The sequence below is a fragment of the Pseudomyrmex gracilis genome, unplaced genomic scaffold, assembly GCF_002006095.1.
Source record: "Pseudomyrmex gracilis isolate BER0280 unplaced genomic scaffold, ASM200609v1 scaffold_247, whole genome shotgun sequence".
Classification (NCBI taxonomy): Eukaryota; Metazoa; Arthropoda; class Insecta; order Hymenoptera; family Formicidae; genus Pseudomyrmex; species Pseudomyrmex gracilis.
The window spans coordinates 66250-77894 of NW_018020831.1; positions in this window are offsets into that span (position 1 = coordinate 66250).

Here is an 11645-nt window from a genome sequence, read left to right on the forward strand (position 1 = left end):
AATTAAATAAAATAATTCTATGACCTTGCATTCTCACTGTACTCATAAAATAAACATTTGCTTCTGTTAGAACGAAAACATGGATTTCTGCTGAAGAAAATGAATCTGATAGTGAAGATAGCGATACTATCGTATCGAAGTATTCTCAAGATTGGTTTTGAATGATCTTATAGAAGACTTAGGTTTACCAAAAGATGGGGTTATGGGGTTTATCTAATTGGTTTTTGTGTTTATGGCTTGAATCAAAAGATTATATGGGTTTCGAGCTCAGATTATGGTGTTTTTTGAGGTTATGGCGGAACCCCGACCCGATAGGGTTTAACGGACCTCGGATTCGGATTCAGCGACCCCAAAAACATATAATAAACATGGTCTGATCCCCAGGCCAAAGAAATTTTTTTTTTGTGTGGCTGTGTTATTAACCGCGTTTCGCGCGTTTTTATATGCGCATCAAGTTAGATACGAAGTACATGATGTAACTCGAAGTGAATTCTATGAGCTACAAAGAGAGTCAAGTTTCTGATGTATTTTGCGATTTGGCCACTATATCTAAGGATAATTGTAATCTGTGTGATAATTGTGACAATTGTAGTAACTGTGTATTGCATTTCTTGGACTGTTTTTGATTCTCTGTGCGAACATACAAAGTTAACTATAGTTTGTGCATTATTTTCTAGTTAGGGAATGCCCGAAGATATTATCTCAAACTTTATACGTAAGTACTTTAGTATTCACGCAATTAATTCATTTATCATATAAAGTTTTATTTCAAGATGGTTTTTGTTTCATAGATTAGAGTCTATAATCGATATTACATACTTATCATCTTATCTTTTTCATTTATTATCTTATAAATTGAAAGTAATAATAATAAATCTATTTGATACAGCAAGACATAGATGAAATTGCGTTAAAATATCTAACTAAGGAGATAATACAAATATTAATACCAAAAATTGAACATAGAATAAAATTTCATTTGAAATGGAAAGAATGGTTGAAAACTGTTTCTTCTGAATTAAATATTGTATAACAAGAAACAAATCAATCTATAACATCTGTGCGCGAGACATTTAAAGACGTCAGTACAAAGGATAACGAAAATATCGACACAGAAATCATTCACAATTTAATATTACCAATTATTAATATTGATAATAACACAGAATTAATTTCAAGCATAAATAAAAATGTCCAGCCAGAAGTTTTACAAGATTTAGCATCAATTATAAACACAAATGGAACTTTTGATAAGAACACAGAAGAACTAACTTCAAAAAAAGTTAGTGAAGATAGTAGAGAATCATATGTACGCGTATATAATTGCTTTTTATTATCTTAAACATGTTCTTAATATAATATTATGGAAATAATATTTTGCTATTTATACAGAATTTGAAACAAAAATTATCAGAAAGTACTCGAGAAAATCAAGTGTTATCGTTATATCAAAAAAATGATCAACTTACTGAACATCTTCGTAATTGTATCGCAGATTGCATTTTATCTGTCGAGTTTGCATTAATACAAAATATAGTTTTAATATTATTCTTTTAAACATTAAACTGTAATATTATATACAAAATATTATTTTTTTCAGAATCAATGCCGATCGATTAACTTTTATAGCTGAGCATGTTGTTAAACTATTTTCCAGCAAAGATACAGTAAGATTTTAAAGTTTGAAGTTTGGTTTTTGTTTTTAATATATTTGACTCAGTAAAAAATTTTAATTTACTTTATATTTCGAGTTTCTTCGAGAACTTTATTTGAATTGTACAATATATTTTTGTTATTTATTTCGGTTTTAACTCTTATATACAGGGTGATTCAGAACAACCCGTTATCCTTGAAAATACATATTCTTGACTAAATTCTAAGACAACTTTTTATTTGGCAAAATTTTGTCTGAAGCTTACTTTTTGAGTTATTAATAAAAATAGTTGACTTACCACAAGTCGGATGCAAGAGGTAGGCAGGGGCGGCGCAACTCACCGTCAGACGCGGGTGATTACGTGTGGTCCCTGACGCGATCAGCTGATCGCTACGCATTGTTTCTGTATCTTTTTCTGTCTCTCTCTCTCTCTCTCTTTTTCTCTTACTTATTTATTTACTCAGTCGTAATTTGTATCATTTAATCCGTGCATCACATAAATCACTGTCAATCACGGTGAGTTGCGCCGTCCCTACCTACCTTTTAAATCCGACTCATAGTACGTCAACTATTTTTATTAGTAACTCAAAAAGTAAGCTTCAGACAAAATTTTGCCAAATAAAAAATTGTCTTAGAATTTAGTATAAGAATATGTATTTTGGAGGATAACGGGTTGTTCTGAATTACCCTGTATATCCAATATTACTTTAGATAATCTAGATAAACAGATATAATAAAAATGAGAGAAAAATTGTAAAAGGAAAATTAATATATCAATATCATAAGAAGATCAATGAGGAAAGCTGGATTGATCAGTAAAATGAAGTTTGAACCTAAATCGTTCTGTGAGAAACCTATTCAAGGTATAAAATATATATTTTTTAAATAAATACACTGTACACACAATATAATATGCACATATTTTTAAATTATTAAAACATTATACACTATATATTGCAACGTAATTTTTCACGCAATGACGCTGCAAATGAGAAAAAGGCTTGTGAGAAAAAGTCTCTGCTGTAACTGATGTCACTACTCGGAAGCAAATCCGAATTCCCGAGATCGTCAAGATTGTATTAAGTTGTTAGTTGTACACAGCGCGTCATTCAATCGCGGAATAGGCGCGGGATCGGAGGGCAAGCGGGGCAGTTGCTCGCCAACAAGCGCCATACGAATCGTACGGCCCGCTTGCCCTCCGATCCCCGCGCCTATTCCGCGATTCAGTGACGCGCTGTGTACGCTAGACACGCGGCTCGCGTGTCAATTTAGGGACGACTCGCGTAAGAAATCCGGCCGGCTAGCTTTTACCCGAACGGAGAGGAGCGGGGTGATGTCAAAGGAAAAATAAGTCGTGAGAATCAAAATGAAAATACGCGACACTATGTAATTTGAATAAAAGATTAACAATGAATATATTCTTGAGCCTTAATTGATAATACAAGATAAAAAAAATAATGTTCGGAGTCCGTCGATGGACTAGCTAAGATATTTCGGAGATCCGTATGCGACTTATTTTAGAATCTGATCATTCCAGACAGAATTACAAGAATTTTGTCTCGCCGCGCAAGGTTAACAGATAGATGTGGCGAGATTCTTGTTGTTTTTATAAACAGGCGTCGATATTGCGTGAGACAAACATTTCGATCACGTCAGAGGCTCGCTAGTCTCGGCACGCCGGATCAACCTGCTCAAGCAACACACGTCGGATCAGCTGCTTACAATAATAGCGAAGCGGCCGAACGCGTTAAACGCTATGTCACAAAAGATATCTCAACTTTTCGGTTATTTGCGGTACAATTGTACAAGATTGCCGCCGCTATTTGCGTCCGATAAAACCTGAGTTTTTTAACCCGATCAGTCCGATAACACTTATTCCGAGAGAATGTTTTCGACGAACTCCGTCTAGCGAAATATAATAAAGTTAGATGCTATCTAACTTTATTATATTTTGTTCGTGTATGGATCCTCGCAGGATAAATACGAAAATCTTAGCGCAATAACTGTCACGAGGTCCGATAGCCCGCAGAGTTCGATAAGGTGGAAAGCCGCTGAGACTAATTACACACGCGTTACTATCTAAGTTAATCAATCAGGTGCGACCTTACAGAAAAAAAACAAATTATTTACAAGTGGTCGAGTTGAGCGGGTTTCTCGCGTTCTTCGTAACATCAAGGACCGCGTGCTTTTTCGCTGGTAGACCGCAGCTGCTCGCCCTGCCAAATCGACTTGATCCGCGATCAAGGCCAAATAAAAAAATTTCTTTTGTTATTTGGCTTAACAGGGAAGACGATGGCCCGAAAAACCGGAGATCCCAGGTTCAGCTCCTGGCTAAGAAGTTTTTCGCAATACTTTAAATTAGTTTGAGGGAGTATTTGGGGTTTTTCATATACGTGATGCAAATCTAGCATCCTATATGAATTGAAGAATTGAAAAATCAATTCAAAAAACTCACTTGTAAAAATTTACTTGTAAACACGTATATATATTCATATATATACACACATATTTCCGCACAAACATCCTGCAAACTGCTCTTAGAACCTTATATATTTCGTTAAAATTCTCTTTGTTTTACGTGATACCGACGGCGAGCCAGTAGTCCAATCAATAGGGAAAAAACACCTTTTTTTTTGTAAAAATGTTTAAAAAATAAAAAATTTGTTTTAAAAATTTCAATTTTTTTAAGGAATACGGGAGGTCCAAAGTTATTTAAAAAAAATAAAAAAATTGTTAATTAAATCAACTTTATTTAAAATAACTTTGGACCTCCCGTATTCCTTATTGTATGTACTTTAATCGTAGAGAAAGATTTGTCGATTCATACAGCCAAAAAAACACTTAGTGTGCGCGAAAACTTCAGTTTTATCGATAAAACAGACCCACTTTAGGATCCCCTTAACGTTAATAGCTTTTCTGAGGACAGAATCGTAAAGANCTCGTCGAGCTACTCCAAATAAAAAAAACAAAAACGTTTCAATACGATCAATATTAACCGAGATAATGCCAGTTTTATGAATTTGAAATGAAAATGACGCTGCGCGCGCGAGTCACCGCCAAGCGCAGCGGCTGCAGCTCGCTTACCCCCACTACCGGTCCTTATGTACAATACTTGACATACGAAATCTCTCTTTAACATTCTGTAAATAATGCTATACTATATCGAATTTCCTCGAAACTTTTCCTGATGAAAGTGTAACTCTTCTACTCTATATCCCCACAGTTTCCGATCTTAATATTAATAATGAGAGAAGCTGCAAATTAAAAAAAAAAAAAATTATCTCGGCTTCTACGTAACGTAGGATAACACATTTTTTTTTGAATACGCGTAAAACTATCAGCTATCGAAATATCAAATCAGTAAAACGATATATTTATTAGCGTCAAAGTTACTTCATTTGTTTATAAGCGAAAAACGACCATTATTTGCAACATTTATTTTGAGTGTTTCTTTATAACAATTTTGATTAAATATCACTTGTATGTGATAGTAAAAGTTCTTTTAGAACAAAACTAGATCACGCTAGTTACTGTATCATTGTAAATAATTGACATAATTAATTACAAAAATAGAGTCTCCGCGTTAAACAAATGCATTTATTCATAAACTATATGATGCTTCGGTCTGAAATTTTGCACACGTTTTAAGGGTGGCAAAGGCCATATTTTTGGTAAATTTCAAAGCTCTGTGTTAATTATTACAAAGGTCATTAAGAAGTGAAAAACGTTCAGTTTTTGATAGTTTTTGCAATTATCTCGATAAATATTTGCTCGATTCATTCGATTAATAGCTTAAACGAAAGATATTTTCAATATCTACAATTTTTATTTAAAACTTTTTTCCCTAACTAGCAGTTCTTCCTCGATAAAAGCGAAAAACCCATTTTCAGCACTTTTAACCATTATTTATAACAAGTTCCTGGAAAAATTTTTATGTTCACAACAATAAGGATCCATCAGTGAAGCTCAAACTAAAAGGTAATGTAATCAGAATTCGGCTAAATAGTTTTGCCTCATTTTTTCTCTATTGACTGGACTACAGTGCTTTCGATCCGTCTCACAAAAATTTTACACAGTAGCGCAACAGACAAAAAAATAATGCGGCTTCGAGCCGTAGCTTACCAGTGCTGTCTTCTCGCTTGCTTCCGGTTGAATCGGACTCGCCTTTTCTGCCTCGTTTGTCTCGATTAGGCCAATCTCGCCCTTAGGTCATCTCTAACTCTCGTTTTACTCGCACTTAGTATCGCTCAAACTCTAACTAACTATTTGCTTTAAGTCTGACGTATCAGTTCTCTCGTCTCGCGATTTTTGCCACCTTATATACTCAGGTGACGGCGAAAGACTCAGGACAGCGGGAAGAGGATTTCGGTTGTGACTAAGATAAACGGGTGCATCTGCATCCGCTCTGCCACGTCACATTATATACATATAAACATTATATATATAGTGTTTTGTATGTGTATATTTATGTGGAGAGTACACAGTTAAATACATACATATATAGAATAAATGTAAGTATAAAATAACAAAAATTAATAGTAAATGAATGTTATATACTTTAGAACAAGAATATTCACAAGACATCCAAAAACATTTCGAATGGTTACGATATTACGTAGAACCTTGGTCAAGAGTAATTAATTCTTGGCAAATAACTTCAAAAATTAGAATTAATGAATTAAAAATACATGATAAAGAAAAACAAAGTAAAATATCTAATATTCATGAATATATCATACAATATCCAGCTTTAAATACTTTAAAAGAATATTCATTTTGATATATATTCTTATAAATATGTTATATACATACAAATACTTACTATATACATATATAATATTATTTATTTTAATAATTTATTATATGTTTTATTACTTTATATTATTTTTATTACGTTTTAGTTAGAAATTGATTTTAAAGATATGTATCTAGAATCAGTTCTTAAACTGTATAAAGAATGGCCAAATTTATATAACTTTATTTTGGACTTGGTTAGGAGTGATTGCGTGCGTACGTGGGTTTAACGCGGTGCGTGTAGATATAAATTTAGAAAGTAGTTTAGAGCAGAAAGTAAGGTAAGAAGGCGAGAGTTTGACTAATAGGTAGAAGAGCGAGCTCAAGAAATAAAGGTAAGCTAGGTGGTGAGGTAGGAAGGGAAATAAAGCGAGGAGAAAAGGACGCTGAAAAGGTGAGGTTATGGCGGGAAGAGGCACAGAGACAAGCAGAGTGAGTAGGTTAAGGAAGAGTAGGAAGGACGAGAACCAAAAGACTCTGGAATTCAAAGGAAATATGGAAAAGAAAAGAGTGATTTTCGAAGGTGAAGCGGTGGAAAACGATATGGGTAAAAGTGCAAAGGAAATGGAGAGTTTAGAAAAGATAAAAGCGAAATTAGTGGATCGGCTAACAAAAGAAATAAATGAGTGGAAAAAAGAAAGAAATAGACAGACGGAAATAATAGAGGAATGAAAAAAGGTAAGAAAAAGACAGAATGAAATAATGGAGGAGTGGAAAAGAAAGGAAATGAATTGGGAAATAAGAATGAGAGTGGTAGAAGAAAAGTTTAGTGAGATAGAGAAGGAAATTAGAGATACAAAAGAAAAGGTGGAAGAAGGTGAAAGTTACAGATCAGCGAGAAAAGAAGAAATAGATTGGAGAAGTAAAAAAGGAGGAAGTAGCTACGCGGGATCTGTCACATCAGGAGTAAGCGGTGGTAGGTTAAGTGTGAGAGAGGTGGGAAAACTAAAGAGTTGGATCTCTTACAAGGAAAAAAAAGAGAGAAGGAATAATATAGTAATAAAGGGAATTAAAGACGCAAAAGAGCTGAGACAGATAAAAGAAGATCCAAAAAGATGGGCACGATATTTCCTAAAACCGAAGTTAGGATTGGACAGTATGGTGGGGTCGGGAAGAGTGAGCAATCAAGTAATAATTGTCGGATTGAACAGTGAAAAAGAAAAGAAAGAGGTGATGAGAAACAAGAATAAATTAAAAGGTGAAAATATATATATAGAGAACAATTTAATATGGGAGGAGAGAAAGACGCAGGAAAGAATATCCAGATGGGCTAAGGAAAGGAGAGGAAAAGGTGAAGAAATAAAAATAGGCTTAGGTAAGGTAAAGATAAGAGGTACATGGAAGCTATGGAGAGAAATTGAAAAAGAAGTAGGAGAAGAAAAAGAAACGACAAGCACAGAGGTTGGAAAAGAAAAGCAGTGGAGGGAGAAGAGAGATGCGTAGAAATCACAAGAGAGGAAAACTAAAGAGAGGCCAAGAAGAGAAGAAGGAAGAGAAAATGAAGAAGAGGAAAAGCATACAAAGAAGAATATTATTTTGGAACGTTGCAGGATTAGGAAGTCAGGATGTAAAGTTTTGGAATTTTGTAAATGATTACGACTACATAGGACTATGTGAGACATGGCTAACAGAAAAAGGTTGGGAGAATATAAAGAACAGACTACCAGACTCACACCAGTGGGTGAGCAGTCATGCAATAAAGAAAAAAGGGAAAGGTAGAGCGAGAGGAGGTCTAATCGTTGGAATAAGAAGAGATTGGAGAGGAAAGGATTGGGAAAGGATGAAAATAGGATATGATAATATAATACATATGAGAACAAAAGAGGTGAATGAGAACCTGAATATCATACTAATGTATAACAATGGAAACAATGGTAAAGAGGTTGGAGAAATAATCACAAAGGTAACGAGAGAATTTGAAAAGGAAAGATTAATTGTTGGAAGTGATTTTAATATTAGGATAGGAAATCTAGGAGGAGATGAAGAAGAAGGAGGAGTGGAGAGAAAAAGTAAGGACAAAATGATAGGTAATGGAGGTAAGAAATTCATAGATAGTATGATAGAAAATGGTTTGAATGTACTAAATGGCAGGATTAATGGAGACTGGGATGGAGAGTTTACCTATGTAGGAGCAAGAGGTAGTACGGTAATTGATTACGTGTTTGTAAATGAATTTATAGTTGATAAGGTTACAGAATTCAAGGTTGAGGAGAGAGTGGACTCAGATCATATGCCGGTATGTCTGAAGATGGAAGAAACGGAAGAAGAAGAAGAAAGAAGTGGGAAAAGCAAGAGGAGCAGGTAATTAAAAAAAAGAGGATATGTTGGGATCCAGAAGCAATAGAGAGATATAAAGCCAAAACAGAGGAAATTGGTTAGACCGAGAGGCAGAAAGAGATAAGCCTAGATAGAAAATGGAATAATTTAAAGAACTTAGTACAGAAAACGATGACGAAAAAAGTTTATAAAATAAAGAAAAGGAAGATAGGACACAAGGATTGGTGGGACAAGAGCTGCACAAGAAGAAAAAGAGAGGTAAAGAAAACATATAGGAAATGGAGAAAGGGTTTAGTGAGGAGAGAGGTTTATATTGAGCAAAAGAAAAGTCTGAGACTACACTTAGACAAGAAAAGGAAGGAAAAAAGAGATGAAGAGGAAAAAACCCTGAAAAAGCTGAGAACGGAATCAGAAGTGTGGAACTTCATAAATAAAAAAGGAAAAAGAAGAGAATGGAAGGAAGCTAATATAAACTTAGAGGTATGGAGAACGCACTTCATGAAACTACTAGGTGGAGAGGAGAAGAGGGAAGAGGAAGAGACGGATGAGGTAGTGAGGGAAAATCGAGAAGAGGAAGAACAACCGGAAGAATTGGAACAAAGAGAGAAACCAAGAGAAGAACCAATAAAAGAAGAAATAATAAAGGTGGTCAGAAAGGCAAAAATGAAGAAGGCTGCGGGAATCGACGGTATCCCCATGGAAGCATGGAGATACGGAGGAGAGGCGGTAAAGAAGGGTCTGACAGAGATGATAGAGGAGGTTTGGAAAAGAATGAAGATTCCAGAGGAATGGAGGAAGAGTATCGTGGTGCCAATATATATAAAAGAGGTAATCAGGAACAGGCAGAGAATTATAGAGAAATATTGCTATTATGTACAGCTTATAAGATATATGCAGAAATAATAAGAGAGAAATTAGAAAAGGAAGTAGAAGAAAAAGACTTGCTGTCGGAAAGCCAAGCAGGCTTCAAAAAAGGAAAGTCTACTTTAGACAACATATATGTGTTGAATCACGTGGTCCAAAGTGAAAAGGAAAAGGAGAAAGGAGATAGGAAGGTACATGCACTGTTCATAGACTTAAAGGCGGCGTTTGATAATGTGGACAGGGAAAAGCTGTGGAAAATACTGGAAAAGAAAGAAATAAGTGAGGGATTGATAAAGAGAATGAAGAATATTTATGCAGAAACAGAGGTAATGGTCAGAACAGAGAAAGGTCTAACTAAGAGCTTCTTGGTTAACAAAGGTGTAAGGCAGGAATGTGTTCTGAGTCCCACCTTATTCAATCTATACGTAGCAGATTTGGAGGAGAAACTAAGAGACAGGAACATAGGAGGTGTAACAATAGGGAATCATAAGATATGGTCCTTAGCGTATGCGGATGATATTGTTTTGTTGGCGAAGAATACAACAGCGCTTCAAGATATGATGGATACAATGAAGAGGTTCTTAAAAGCAAGAAGACTCGAATTATGTACGGAAAAAACGAAACTAATAGTTTTTAACAGCGCAGGTACAAAGGACATAGATAGGATTAAGTGGAATGATAAAGTTATTGAAAAGGTAAAGAGCTTTAAGTATCTCGGCTTTACATTTAATAGGAAGAGAAATCACGCGGATCACATAAAGGAAATAAGTAGAAAAGGTAGAATAGCGGCAAATAAAATCTGGGGTTTAGGAGAAAGAATTTGTAAAAATGATTTCCGGAGGAGATGGATGCTATTTAAATACTTAGTTGTAAGCGTGATGTCGTATGGGGTAGAATTATGGGAGTGGGAAGAGAAAAAGGAATTGGAAAAGATAATGTTGGATTATGTAAGGTGGGTTTTCAGGTTAGACTTCTGTACGCCGAGATACTTGTTACGGAGAGACCTGGACTTAGGAAAACTAAAAATAAAATGGGGTACAAGAGCTGTTAGATATGATATGAGAGTTAGCGATTTAGAAGAAAACTCTTTGGTAAAGAAGTGCTGGCAGGAGAAAAAAGATTTAAAAAGGAAAGATCTTTACAGCAAAGAGAAAGAAAGATATTATAACAGTAAAGGATGGAGTATAGAAGCAATAGAGAAAAGCTACAAAGAAGGGAAGGATGTAGAAAGTATGATGATAGAAAGGGAAAGAGACATACAAAAACAAATAGAAGAAGGAAAAATAAGAGAGGCAAGATATAACAAGAGATACAAAGAGTGGATCAAGGATATAGGTAAACCCAGATATCTCCAGAAAAAGTACGTAGACGACATAAAGATAGGTGATCAGGTTAGAGCTTTGATGAGAGTGAGATAAAGGAAAACAACAAATACTGGAGGGAGGAGGAGGAGAGAAGATGTGTATTCTGTGAAATAGGTAAAGATGAGTTAGAACACTATGTAGATGAGTGTATGTATGCAAAGGAATGGTTTATAAGTTTAGGCTCGGATAAAAAGGAGAGATTAGATAGGATGTGGGATGAGGATTTAGAGAAGAATAAAGGAGAGATTCTGGAGAAATTATGAAAGGAAAAAGAGAAAAGAAAAAGGGAGTTGGAAAGAAGGAAACAAGAGTTAATGAGTTAAGATGACAGGGTTTTTAAGATTAAGAGTAAAAGCAATATAATACAATGATTAATAAATATTCTGTGATTTAGGTGTAGGTGTATATATACCCAGATTAGCTTAGGATAAGGATATAAAGATTAAAAAAATAGGAAAATAGAAGATAAAATAGAAAATAGAGAAAAGAGAAAATAGAAAAAGAAAGAAAAAAGAGAAAGAGAAAAAGAAAAAGAAAAAAGAGGATAAAAATGTAAAAATGTAAAAAGGTAAAATGTAAAAAGGCAGACAGGCAAAAAGGAATAAAGGTATAAAGGTATAAAGGTACAAATGTATTTAAGGCCAAGGTTAAATTGGTTTGATTTAATTTAATTTGATTTAATTTAATTTAAT